Source organism: Diplotaxodon limnothrissa, linkage group LG1 (assembly GCF_057381915.1).
Source record: "Diplotaxodon limnothrissa isolate DT_005_m linkage group LG1, D_limnothrissa_male_GT1.1, whole genome shotgun sequence".
Taxonomy (NCBI): Eukaryota; Metazoa; Chordata; class Actinopteri; order Cichliformes; family Cichlidae; genus Diplotaxodon; species Diplotaxodon limnothrissa.
Window position 1 is genome coordinate 11,152,921 of NC_140596.1, and position 14,588 is coordinate 11,167,508.

The window sequence follows — 14,588 nt, forward strand, 5'->3', positions numbered from 1 at the left end:
CTGTTGGCTATGGGAACTGTCATCATTGGTTGCAGGCAATAAGAGTAAGTTACTGCTGCATGTAACCACCATGCCACCCTGCTTTGGCCATAATTCATTGGCCTATGATGACTGTCTTCTCACATGGGAGGCATTATGATCCAAGGATCACATAACCTCTACCAATGCAATGTGAACTAAAACCTGGCATATGCCAATAATTTCCTTTTCAAACGGTAATTTCAGGGGAATTTCTTATATGCAGAGGGAAGCATGTGGACTTTCCTACTTATAAACTGTGAGTAAGAGGAGGCTCCATAGGAAATTTGCATGAGAGTGACCTGCATGGTTTACACCTCTAAGGAGCTTGTCCAGAGGGCATGTCCCTCATTACAGCTGTTTGAGGAGAGGTCTCGTTTTGCCAGCACGCACTCCTCTGCATGCTCTACCTACAGCAGGTCAGGGAGGGAGGGAGAAGTCTCTGACATGACCTCCAGTGAAGTGAGCATGTCGGGGACCGCTGGAGATTGGGGGGTGGAACCAATGCTATAGAGGGAGAAACACATGCCTCTCAATCAGCCATGAAATGCAACCTGGCACCAACTGGACTGGGCCTGCAGGGAGTCTCAACAGACCCAAGCCTGCTGAACAACAGGGGGAAAGAAACGGGTAGAGCTGAGGATTGCAAGGGAGGGGGTGCTGTTGGGTGCGAGGTCATTGTACCACATAGGGTGTTTTATTAATGTAATTAAACACGGCCGAGCTCTCTGGCCCTGCATCATAGCTGACCTCCAGAGAAGAAGAAGAGAGGGAGGATTGACAGGAAAGGGAGGGTGGAGGAGGAAGCAGAATAGAAAGGGAGTTTGCAGGAGAGAGCGGGGGGATAACAAGGACATGAGATTGGCAGGATAAGGCAAGATGAAACAAGAGAGGACAGAGCTAAGCAATAGGGATAAAAAGAGATAGATGCAACATGATGCATGAGTGGGAGGGGAAAATGTGAATTTCGTTGGAGAATTAGTACATAGGACAAGGCAACTGAGCCATGGAAGAGTCACAGCCAGGGCATGTGAGGAAAGGGAGGTCAACATCAGGGCAAACAAAGGCCTCTGGGCCCAGTACGAAATGTGAGGAATGTCATGTAATCATATTAGACACACTTCACCGCTCTGTCTAAACACAGAGCTGTGCTCTCTCATAGGATAATGATAATGTTTTACACAATATTATTTCACCACACACACATTCTCTCACACACATGCACAGACGCACACACACAGACGCTCTTACACACACACACACATACAGTTTCATTTATCAATTTCAGAAAATTCTTCCACAACAATAATAAATATAATCTTTCAGTACTCATTCGATTTGTCTCTAAAACATTCAAAAAGGTCAAAAGCAGGACCGGGCGCAGACAAAGTAATAAATTCATAATGGAGCCTCTGTCACATCTTTCAGTCAAGATGGTTTTCAGAATATCTTGCAGGATATTTGAAAAAGAAATACCTTACATAAATTCCCTTAATCAGGAGCTGCATCTTGTTGTTTAGTGCGCTGTATAGACAGACTTGTGGATGGGTCTAAAACTTGTGTTATGAGCAACGAAATGTGTGCACAAGCTGTGCTGTGAAGAGGAGCCAAGACACTTATGGGATACAGCCACAGACACCACAATGATCCCTGCACCAAAGTGGAGATAAACAGGAAAGAGCTTACAGCACAGTAACATTGTTAAGAAACAACAGACTCCCAGACAAAGGCAAAACAGAGCTAATGAGTATATTCCAGGGCTAGTGTTAGAAAATATCTTCTTCTTTCACTTCTTTAGAGGTCACCACAGCAAATTATCTGTCTCCTTTTCACCCTATTCCTAGTATCCTCTTCTGTCACACCAGAATTCTGAATATCCTCCATGACTACATCCATAAACCTCCTCTGAGTTCTTCCTCTTTTCCTCCTACTTGACAGCTAGATCTTCAACATCCTTTGTCCAGTTTATCCACCATCCCTTCTCTGCACATGTCCAAATCATCTCAGCCTCGCCTCTCTAACTTTGTCTCCAAACTGCTTAATCTGAGCTGTCCCTATGATGTGCTAATTTATAATCCATTCCTTCCTGGTGAAAATCTTAACATCTTTAATTCTGCCACCTCCAGTTCCAATTTCTGCCTTTTTGTCAGTGCCACTGTCTCCAAACCATACATCAAAATAGGTCTCACTGCTATCTTGTAAACCTCCTCTTTTACTCCTGCTATCATTCTGTCACAAATCACCCCTGACAGTCATCTCCACCCACTCCTCTGGGTATTTAAATTCATCTACCTTCAATATCACTACTCCTTGTATGTATTTTGCACATGTATTTTGTCTTGGTTCTACTGATTTTCATTTTTCTTCTCTCCAGAGCATACCTCCACCTTGTCAGGCTCTCTTCCGCTTAATATCTACCCTCACTACAGATCACGATGTCATCAGCAAATATTGAAGGCCATAGAGACTTCTGCCTGACCTCATCTGTCTACCCGTCCATCATTATTGCAAGCAAGAAAGGGCTCAGAGCCAATCCCTGATGTAATCCATCCCCACCTTGTCATCTGTCATGTCGCACCTTGCCACTGTCTCACTATCCTCATACATCTCCTCCGCCAGCCTCAGATATTTCTCTGCCACTCCTGACTTCGTCATACAGTACCGAAGTTCTTCTCTTGGCACCCCATATGCTTGTGCTAGATCCACAAAAACACAGTGCAACTCCTTTTGACCTTCATAATACTTCTCCATCAACACTCAAAGCAAATGTCTCTCTTATGTTTAACAATCACCACCTCCTCAAAGTAGGAGGTGGTGATTGTTAGCTCCTTTCTCTCCTTTTACCAATCATAGTCTTTACATTTAAAGTGGCTCGTCTCACCACCGCTCTCCTCTAGGGGTGGGCGATATAAACGATATACGATAGAAACGATATAAATTTGGCCAACGATAGAGATTTTGACTATACCGCTCTATCGCGATACCGCATGTTGATGATGTCATCAAGCTGCGCCTGTTTTGGTTGAAAGCATCGCAGTGGCTACAACCATTATCATCTGCAAATTATGCCGGGCGACAGTCATAGCAAAGAGATGAAGCACTTTTGAAATATGGGGAAAGCCAAAAACTGCGCGTCCTCCACTTCCGTAACATTGATTCATTAATGTTGAATTCTCTCGCAGCTGTTCTGTTCCCATGTTGTTGCAGTATATAAATAACTAACCTTGGATTGTGGACGAATAATCTCAGTTGTTCTCCTGACTGAAGTTTGGCCCGTGTATAGCATCCTGCTATGTGATTGCATTTGTCCCTGACCACCAGAATCCCTCACATTAACTTTTATCGAGTGGAAAAAAAGTTGGCGTTCATCCTCCAGCTTCACTGTGCTAATGTTATGCTAACATAGCTGTGTCGCTAGCAACAACATTATATACCAGGTAGTCCAACTTCAGTAACCCTGCAAACGCCACTGCTGTTTAGTTTTCTGTCTTCATTTATGTTGGAAGTGGTAGCAGAGCTGTACATTTTAATTAGTTTCAGAAATCTCTCAGTCAGAACACGCTACATCATGTTTAGGTGGAAACTAGTGAGCTAACTTCCTGCTAACTTCTAACTCTGTTAAATTTATTTGTTGGTTTGTTTGAGTTTGGGATCTCAAGCAGAGTTTGGACCCGGATTACTCTGTGAGGCTCCTGACTATGGTAGTCGTAATGCTCCGACAATCAATCAAGCGGTGCGTCTTCGTACTAAAACATTTTGTGACAGATTTTTGAGCGCCATGTACCACATAAAATCGGTTAGAGGTCAGTAAGCACAACCAGAATTCATAAGGCACACTCTCGATTTTTGAGAAAATTAAAGGATTTGAAGTGTGTCTTATAGTGTGGAAAATACGTTATACAGAAGAAAAGAATATACTGCGATATATATTGTTACCACATATGCTTCAAATTATACCGCGATATGGATTTTAGGCCATATCGCCCAGCCCTACTCTCCTCCCTTTCCTCCTCTCGCACCATTTTCCACCAACAGCACCATTGGTGATCATTGTCAACCCTGACTAACCCAGTACCTCATTCACATTTGTTTTGCAATGATTTCATGTCAAATGCCCATCCTGATGCTACATTCCATACATTTATCCAGTCTTGAATTAAGAGTATAGCGGTACACTAGCTTGTGCTCAAACTCCACCCATGATTGGAGGATTGGTTGTTGTTAGGTGATATTATATAAACATTGTCAACAAATGTAGCATCAGTATTTTAGGACCCTATTTAGTGTAATTAGTGTAAAGAACTTTTTTTTTACATGCATTGGAAATAAAAATGTACTTACACCAAAAGAAAAATCTGATGTAAGGCATAGCTCTTGACATTATATCCACTGGCACTATATGAACAATGAAAATAAGACTTGAAAGAAATGCTTTTTGAAATAAGAGTGCAAAGAAAAGTCATGACAATAAGAGTTTGGTGGCTTTTTTTTATCATATGAAATATAAGGGCCTTGAAACAACACAAGTCTTGAAAGTCTTGAAACAGCAAATGCATAAAGTCTCTGTTTGTTTTCTATCCTCCATTTTGCCACTTAAACTTTTCTTATCCGGTCGTAAAGTCTGACGTCACTAGCCGTGTCTGGGCCTAAACTCCGCTGCAGGTCCACATATCAAACGATCACTATGGCATTGCTGAGAGTTGAAAAACTGTCTAAAGTCTTTCATCTTTAATAAAATGATCAGCGTTCTGCTCTACCAGGTGTAACAATTGAGTTTAACATCCAGGCATCCATGAAAACTGAATTTATGACATTTAACGGAGTTAGAAGTTAGCAGGAAGTTAGCTCACTAGCTTCTATCTAAATACAATATAGCATGTCCTGACTGCAGGGTTTTGGAAACAAATTAAAACGTACAGCTCTGTTATCACTTCCAACAGAAATGAAGACAGAAAACTAAACAGCAGTGACGTTTGTAGGATTACTGAAGTTTGGCTAGCTGGTATATAATGATGTGCTACGTGACCGCTAGCGTCACAGCTATGTTAGCATAATATAAACAAGCTAACTTTTTTTCCACTCGATAAAAGTTAACGTGAGTGTTCTCGGTGGTCAGGAACAAATGTAATCGCATGGCAGGATGCTGTAAAAGGACCAAACTTCAGCCAGTAGAACAACTGAGATAATCCATTCACAATACGAGGTTAGTCATTCATATACTGCTGCATGGGCTGGGCTGTAGTTACATCCTAAGGTTTTAAAAACTGAGCTTAAATAAATGATTAGCGGTAATAAAAGCCGAGGGAGGTCAACAGTGATCACTGACTGTTTTAGGAGCTTTTTGAGATCAAACAGAAGAAAATACATAACATTAAACATGCTAACAACACAAAAGCCATATTAAACACAGACTACTTTAGGCCTGGAAGTAGGATTCGTCACGTCATCACTTAACGACCGGATACCGATGTAATACAATACTAATACTAAATATTTATATTAAATAATATAAAAAAGCTATAAATTGTTACCATGTTTACACATAAAATAACACACTTTCCTTTTTCGCCACTGAAGATGAACTTGGTGACACAGAGCAGCTGCTATATGAACATATGTTTTGGAATACAAACTACAAAGCCATGCACTGGGTGGGGCTTTAAGGAAAGGCCGGTGAGAATTCACCACTGCATGTGACAGCTTGAAGCACACCCTGTCACAATTCATTTTTCATCCCCATGGCCTGCGTTAGACACCTTGTCACAATAATTAGATTTCTCTTTATTAATTGATGACTTATAATGAAAATAAGAGCTGTCAGCAAATGTATCAAACCACAGCAACAATAACAGCAAAGGCAATAAGCAAACAAATATCAAATGTACAAATGAAAGCAAGTATCAGATGTGATTGATGAGGGGACCAAACCCAACCACATGCATGCACACTCACACACTGCGTATGTGGTAAGAGACTGTGGTGTACATTTGACATGTTTTACGGTGACTGTGTAAGTACAGTATTAAACAGAGAATGTAAGAATTTGGTTGTATTTTATTTTGGTGTGGGTCTTTACGAGCATCTAGTTTTCACTTTTAGTAGGGACTAGAGACTCTGCTTGGAGGAAATTATAACAACTAATAGAGCAGGAATGAGAAATTTGTAATCCGTGTCAGAATTGAATTACTATCCAATAATGCTTATTCCAGTACACAAAAAGACATAATCCCATTCATCTGTAAGCTTTCCTTTTGTCAGCAGTGTTAACACAGCAGAATATCAATGCAGAAATCCACAATCATTACATTATTGATATGAAAACTCATTCGTCCTTTGCCCTCTAAGTTCAGCATAGCTTAATGAGGTATATCTGTCTTTTTCAGGTATAAATATTTACAACTGCTGCATAATGGCTATGCGCATATCATTAGAATGTATGCTGTGCACAGGAGTAATGAACTGAGAAACCATCAAACACAGTTAACAATACAAGCACAAAGTGTGTCCATGTATGCAATTAGTGAAGCTACAGTCCACTGTAACTGTCTGCTTTGACATGTTTTTTTTCCCGCTTTCTTGGAAAAGCTTTCCAGCTGACACATGAAAAGTCAGTCTAGAGGTTTGAAGGATAAACAAACACTTGCACGTATCATTCAAGAGGAAGCTTGACCTTTTGCCACCCACTTAAACACACACAAGCTGAAAAAGTCATGCATCAATGACTTTAGAGGACATTACAATGACATTATATAGGCACACATTTATTTCCTAGAGTCTAACTCTAACCTTAACCATCACTTATACGTGACATTATTATGGGGACTGGCTTTAGGTTCCCATATGGAGGACACACCCTCATATTTAGGTCTGCAAAACATGAGTAATAACTGGGCCATAAACACACACATACAAGCCAGCCTCTCATTTTCAACTTCATGTTTCATGTTACATTTAACTTGCTTTAACTAAATGTCTTTGTGACAAGGCTTTGATATATGGGCGGAAATTGCATATCATATTTTCAGTGTTCACTAAAGTCTGCAACAGTGTTTCTGTTTCATGCTAAAAACTTGTTTTTCTCAACTGATATACTAAAAGGAGAACGTATAAGGTGCCATTTACAATCATATAGTTACTCTGTGCTTGTAAGTGCCATAACTAGGACATAATATATTTACAAATTGAGCGTTCCTAAAATTATGTCAATTATTATCCATGAAATTGTACTCTAAATTAAATCAGGACATCTATTGATTATAACCTTGACTCAGGAACAGCTAAATTACTTAAACTTAGAGAGCTAAGTGTCCTCTGAGGACAAAAAGGGTGTATATATGCTCCTATTTTATAACAGGGAAATAACTAAGGTAGAGCCAATATTTTTCATATATAATCATTTCTGTTATCAGAACTTATCATTTTGAGTAATAGCCTTATAGTGTTGGTGAAGAAAACAATGCCAATTTAGCAATATCACAAGCTGCATGATAAATTAAACACTCTTTTGTAACATGCTCAAGAATGTATCCACTATAGTCTTGCTATATTTCCTCATCTGCTTATTCTACCAAATGAAAAATTTCAACTATTTTTAGGACTAGTCTGTCAATAGGCCAACAGTGCCCTTCAGACCAGATCACAGTCTAATGTGGATGCCATATGTAGAAACAGCACAGCTTCACTGCTTGGTCTCGCTGTGTGTTGATGCAGCAAGATACAATATTGTGAAACCACTGTTAGTGATGATGATGATTTCTAGTTTGATGGACCAAAATAGACCAAAAATCTGGCATTTAACATAGTCAGCCGCAAACTATAAATAAATAGTCCCCTGGTAGTGGCTTTCACTTGGAGAAAGAAGTAAATCATCCAGGATTCTAGGATTGTCCAATAGATGTGAAGGTATTATGACTGTGATTATGTTGACTGCAGATTGTTTTAATGACCCATCCCTACTGTCACAGAAGCTAAGTAACTGAAGTAAGCCTTCTTTTGACAGCTGAGCCATGCACGGGTAAATTGTACCCACCTCCAAGGTCAAGACCAATTTGATGACCTTCCATGAACTGGCAACCATCAACAAATGGTCAAACAAAACAAAAGAACAGCTCGAGTATAAACAAAAATGAGAGACTGAAACGTTTCATAATGCAACAATAATTTAGTTCCATTTGATTTTTAAATTTCTTTTTCACTAATAGAATTATCAAGACTCGACCATTTTTGCATCCTCTGAGCCCAAGCCCTCCCAAAATATCTGGAACACATCTAGATGAAAGAAATATGTTTTGAATAAAAAGCAAATTGGGCCCACACTAGTCATAACTTCGCTGAATAAATTTCTGGGAATATTATCAACGGGACTAGAGGAAAGGCTCACATGTGACACAATCTCTGTGAGAGTATGCAAAGAAATCGGCCCAAAGCGATTCAGCAAATTAGGGAATGGGCAAGGGAGGTGTGCAGCAGAAATGAAGGGAGTTGGAGGAGTGATATTAGCCCTTCTTCAGTCTGAGCAAACCCAGGGAAATATTTCAAGTCTCTTTTCATGTCTATCAGATAATGCAAACATTTTGAAGCAATTTTGGGGTCTCGGTGATATCACAAGTACTCTGCACTCTGCCTTCTTGGAAATTCAACTCCATGTGTCATAGTGTATATTAATGACAGGGAACTAAAGCTTCCTCATGGTAAGTTACTGCCTCGGGTCAAACTTAAAGGGGTAGTTGTTGTTCTGAGAGAAGATAACAAATGCAAGCTGCAAATATGTGATGATTCACAGGCAAATCATAATGGTTTATGCTAAATAATATGTAGGGAAAATGTATTTTTTTCAGTTAAACTTCAAAACAGCACCCAAGAAGTTTAAATATTATCATTAGCGCTGCTGCAATAGGAATGTTTTACATCAGCATCTGAAATGGTTGCAGTGCTTTGTTTGAAATCGAGACCACGTCATCTCTGCTGCTATTTATGAAATAGCCTATCCAGATGATTCACTGTATCTTCGTGTTGAGTGAATCTGTATTACATGATTTGCATCTATTTATAGAATTCAGTTCCAATGTATACAGGTATTTACATCAGTTTTTGCCTGCGGTTGTCTTTGTTCCATCCACTCTCTTCTCACGTCAGACCCTGCGACTCCTACCTGACAGTTTTCTGACTAGTTAATCATGTGAGTTGACTTTTCTCCATTCACCTGCAGCTGCTTCCCAACTCAACCCTTCAGTACTGCTAGAGGACTGTGGCACTGCTTTTCAGCATTCTTTTTACATACTTGTACTCTGCCTGACTCTTGTGCCTGTCTGTAATCGTGGAAGCTCCCTCTGTCTACCTTGGTTTTGCACCCTTTCAAGCAACTTATTCGATCCAAGTAAACTTGTATTACCTTTATCTGCTTATTTATTGTGCTGGGCTTTTTGGTCCTTTAATCTGAGCCCTGACAGGTACTCTACCTCAAAACAACCTACTTCTGTCTCGGGTAAAACACAGTGTAGTTGCACTGATTGCATCTTCGTGAGTCAGCAAAATTTGAGAAACTCTCTTATGTTTACCACCAAGAGTAGAGCTAACATTATTGATATTAGGATAAGGTTTGCATAAACACAAACTCAGAATGTATTGAACTGAAAACAATATTTTGCTGTAAATTAGATTTTTTCTCTCATACACTGAAAAATGCAAGTCTTAGAGAGAGGGAAGGTGAACCTCTTGGGGCAGTACAGGTCACTGACCATGGAGCGATTTAGGTCAAGACGCACAAGGTTTGTATAAAGCAATATATACGTTCACTGAATACCAAGCACTGTCTTAGGGAGCTCAGACATATCGCTGCACTGTTAACATATTTAAACTTGATAATGGGTCATTTGTAATTGCTAATTTGATATGCATTTTTTTCCATCAAGCTTTGTAACAAGATTAGCTTGCTTGAAGCCAAGCAAAGGCCATAAAGCACTATAATTTATTCTTTGGCTCCTTTTGTTATTGAACATGGTCAATACCAGCTAGTTCGCAAATAGGAAATACTCATGTATCCAATTATTCATTTTCTTAACTTGCAGTAACATTGTAATTAATTGTTAAAGTCACAATTTGTGAAACACAATTCGAAAATTTTAGGATGTCCATGGCATCCCAGTCTTCATCTAGCAGGTGATGGACCACATTATGACAAAACAAATTTTTATCCTATCGGTAGATGAATGATAAACAAATGCTCTTTGCTTTTAGCACTGTTTCAGATACCTGAAACTATCACCTTACCCGAATGAAAATTCAAGTAGCACTATTCCCGAAACCCTGCCATACAATTGGGAGACTGCAGGAATCAATATTTACATGACGAAAATCCATTTAAAAAGAAAGATCTTAGCAGGGAACACACAAAACATGTAGATGGAGTTGGCTTTTATTACAGTACAGGAGGTTCACCACAATAAAAAACAACAACATTTATTTATTATTACACCATTAGCGCTGCATGTTTGCCTCTAGTGTTAGCGCTGGTTATGTTTTGTGTTTACAGTTGCATCTGTGCATTGCTTTCATTTAAATTACTTATTGCTGCAGGGAATAGCAGTTTTATAATATATTAAGAAAATGACACATTTGCATGGGGTGCATATATTTTCTCTATAGGCCTATACTCCACAAAAGAATGGGAGATGACAAGTTAGTGAGCATCTGGAAGGACGAAGGCAGCAAGGAGACAAGTTAGGAATTATGAGGGCATCTGTTTGGCTCTCCTTGCTTCCCAACTCTCTATTGGAGCACAGTCTCTCCTTCTTCCTTGTTTCTGGCATCTTTATCCAAGAAAGACAGATGGATTCAATTCTCGCTGGATACACAGTAAATCAAACACACACACGCACACACACACAGTAGGCCCATAGATGCATGGATGCAAACACACTTATAGAGTAACTCAAAACCAAAGGCACAAATAACTTACAGATCGCAGCCATAGTGACTTTGACAAACAAATAGTCTCCAGCAGGCCCACAATCATGCACTCGGCGCTTGGGAAATGGACAGCTGCGCAAATACGCCTGGCCCTCATTCTTGGGATCTGAGTGGCACTCCAACTGCAACAGCAAATATTTCCCCTGCTGTCATCTTCTCTATTTTCTCTCCCTTATTCATCAGAAGCGTGCCCAGGAAGTGGCAGGAGAGGTTCAGCGGCTTCACTGTACAGCCAGGAACGATCACATCTCTCTTTTTCCCCATTTCCATCTTCGTCCTCCAGGAGCCAGATGCTGATTGGGGCGAAAAGTAGTGGTGAGGTGGGACCCAACCTGTCCCCTGGGGAAGACGAAATGTAAATTTTGCGACGTGGGCTCATTTGCTACAGTCTGGAGCTGTCTGATAGGACATGACTGGAGGCTTATTTGATTAGCTTAATTCCATCGTAGTGTGGTCCACCGCAGCAATGTTCCTGGGACATTTGTTAGAGCATTAAGCCCACAGTTAATGAACAATTTGTTCCGTTGAGCAACGAACCACATGAGCAATTGTGAGCTGTCCACATATTCTCTGAAAAGGTTTTCATAGTTGTGACACCTGCCCAAGAAATTACACTGGAGAACCTGCGATTGTAAAAAGTACAGGCCTATTAATTTTTCTGTGCTCAGATGATGGAAAAAACAGCCTTGTTAATTTCTCTGTGCCTGGATGATGCTTTAATTTGATGACTTGCGCAGGTTTTGGCTCTACTGGATGTTGTTACTTGTGTATGTATCACATGGTGTCCATTGCTGTGCATGTAAACTGAATTTCCTCCTGGGAGAGTAAACAGTACTTTATCTTACTATATATATATCTCCCATAAAAAATGTTTGTTGGAGGGTTGAGGCCGCAAAACCTTCTCAGCATGAGCTTAGCCATTACTTCTCACGAACTCAATACACATTCACCTTACATGGGGCATCTTTCATATCCTCTCCTCAAGCTACATTTCAGATTACATCTTTATGTGAGGAATAGTATGAGTCATAACATTATATGAGCAAGAATGTTCATACATGACTGAGGGAACAAAACACAATGACAGTCCCACAAATAGTCTCAATAAAAACCAATCATATTGACAAATATTCATAAGATTGCTGTAACTACATATGTATGTGTATCAGTATTTGTAAAAAATACTGTATTTGTATGGTGACATTGTATGGACTGTGCAGTCTCCCACTGACAATGCCAATACTGTTAAAATTCCTGTCAGCAAATAACATTTATTAACCCTTTAAGACCTACCATAGAACCAAGTCCACCAGAGCTTATGGCGTAGAGCCATTTTTGGGAGAATTTCAAGTTGCTATACATCAATACAACCATTACAGCCTAGATTGTAATAATATGTCTGCATTAAGTGCATAGTAATTACATAAATTGCAAAAAAGTGCAATAAACTACAAAAAAATTGAAAATCATTTTTGTTTTTTTAACATACATTTCTAGTTAGAGAAATTTAAGAGGCTTATCCCTCAAAACTGTAAATACAAAAAAGTTGCACAAAATAGTTTCCCACCACAGGAAATTTATTTTGAGTGTCTTCATAGTTTTATTTTTGAAATACACCAATTTTTATACACTGCAGGTAAAACGAAAATAAATATTATAGTGCAAATTTGCAAAAAAGCAGCAAGTGCATCAAAATAAACGATTTCCAGCAGTGCAATATGAGTCCTAAGCATCCCAGAAACGACACAGAAAGTCAAACATAACTTTTAAAAACACCAGTATAGGCTCATGAGGCCCTGATGGTAAAAAACTACATTTCCGCAAAAATGACATCACTTTTGGTTTCGGGCAGGTCATGGCGGGCATGCGATAGTTCGCGCTGACGTCTATTCCAACATAGGAAGTGTTATGAACAGCTGATCGGATCAGCAAAGCGTGTTTCTGGAATATTATGTTTTTGTTGCTGCAAGTGCTTTTTATGCAGTTTTTGCAAAGCTAAATGTGGAAGGAAACTGTGACCTAGGACAAGCTGATGGCATAAGATGTCAGTACAACTTCTCCGGTTTCATTTGCAAAAAAAATGATTGCGCTAGCTTACATGGTTGCAGTGCTACCGGGATTTAAAAGTAGTTGTGCAAAACAGAGCGTGCCCACTCTGACTGGTTTTAAAGGGTTAATAAGTCATTATGCAATGCCAATTGTTTTTGTTATCTAATTATCCTTTCTACTTTCACCAGCCTCTTTTTCTAAAATTATTAGAAAAGCCACCCATTTAAATTTAGAAGTTGCTGATGATTTGGATTGACAAGTCCAAATCTTTAATTGGATTTCTTCAAGTCCAGTTACTTTTCTTTCCAAACTCCATGACCTTTTATTTTATTTTTCCCTGTTCCGTTTGGTTTTTTAGCTGTCAGAATTGACAGAATTGATGTCTGAAAGCTAACAAAGATACCCAATGGATTTACTTTGCCAAGGGGATCATCACAGCCTTGCCATTTTGGTCACATGCCATTATAAAAGGTGTTCTTTTTTTCTACTACAACAGCAAAACTGTAAGTGAGTCGTCAATATTCCAGAGAGAGCAAAAGAAACGACGCAAACTACCTGTGTCTATGAAGTGCTGCATTACTTTTAAGAAAAGTGGTCCGTGTAATATGTCTAGTACGTTACTTTTTTTCAGTAATGACCCAAACACTGCTTACAACAAAGAGGTGAAACATGCACAAACATTTGACCTCACAACATGTACTTAATTTGCATGTATGTAATGTCTTTGATGTGCTGCTTAGAGATGGTGGTGACTCTCAAAGCGGAGCAAGTGAGATATTGATAATGGAACCTGAATTGGCAAAGTCTTATCAATTCCCATCACTAACACAGAACCAGCTAATGTATTTCTGGGGTAACAGCTCAATCCAGATGGCTAACATGATCAATGTGCCTTTTTTTAGTGGAATACTTGAAAAGAATGCACAATAGTTTATATTATGGATACACAAACCAAGAAAAATGTTAAGTGCAGACATTATTTCTAAATTTGAGACTAATGGACTAAAGCTTCACTGTATTTTAACAATATTTAGCTGAAACATCTTCTACTAATGAATTATTTAATTCTGAAATTGTATTAATGGTTAAATTTGCACCCAACTGTTCAGATCATTAATGAAATGCGATTCAGAAAGTCACATATCACACATCATAATGAGCATGATATAAAGAGAAGAATTACTTGTCTGACATTTACCTCTTTTCAACTGACATGCTCTCAATCTTGCCTTGCTTTAACATAAAATAAAGACCCTATTTTTATGTCACAGCCATTTCCCTGAGTCAACATCCATAATAGCAGATCCTCGGTCACAGGGGCATAATTAACATTCTAAATTACAGCTTAGTTTATCCTGTAGTGATTGCTGCTGTTGTCTCTTTGTCCTCAAACACCACTCTGCAATTAATCATTAGTTATTATTTATCTCTGACACTCTTACACATCGAGCTTTGTCTTGTCTCTGTCCCATCACCCCCAACCAGTTGTGGCAGATGGCTGACTGGCCCTGAGCTAAGTTCTGCCAGAGTTTTTCTTCCTGTTAAAAAGGAGT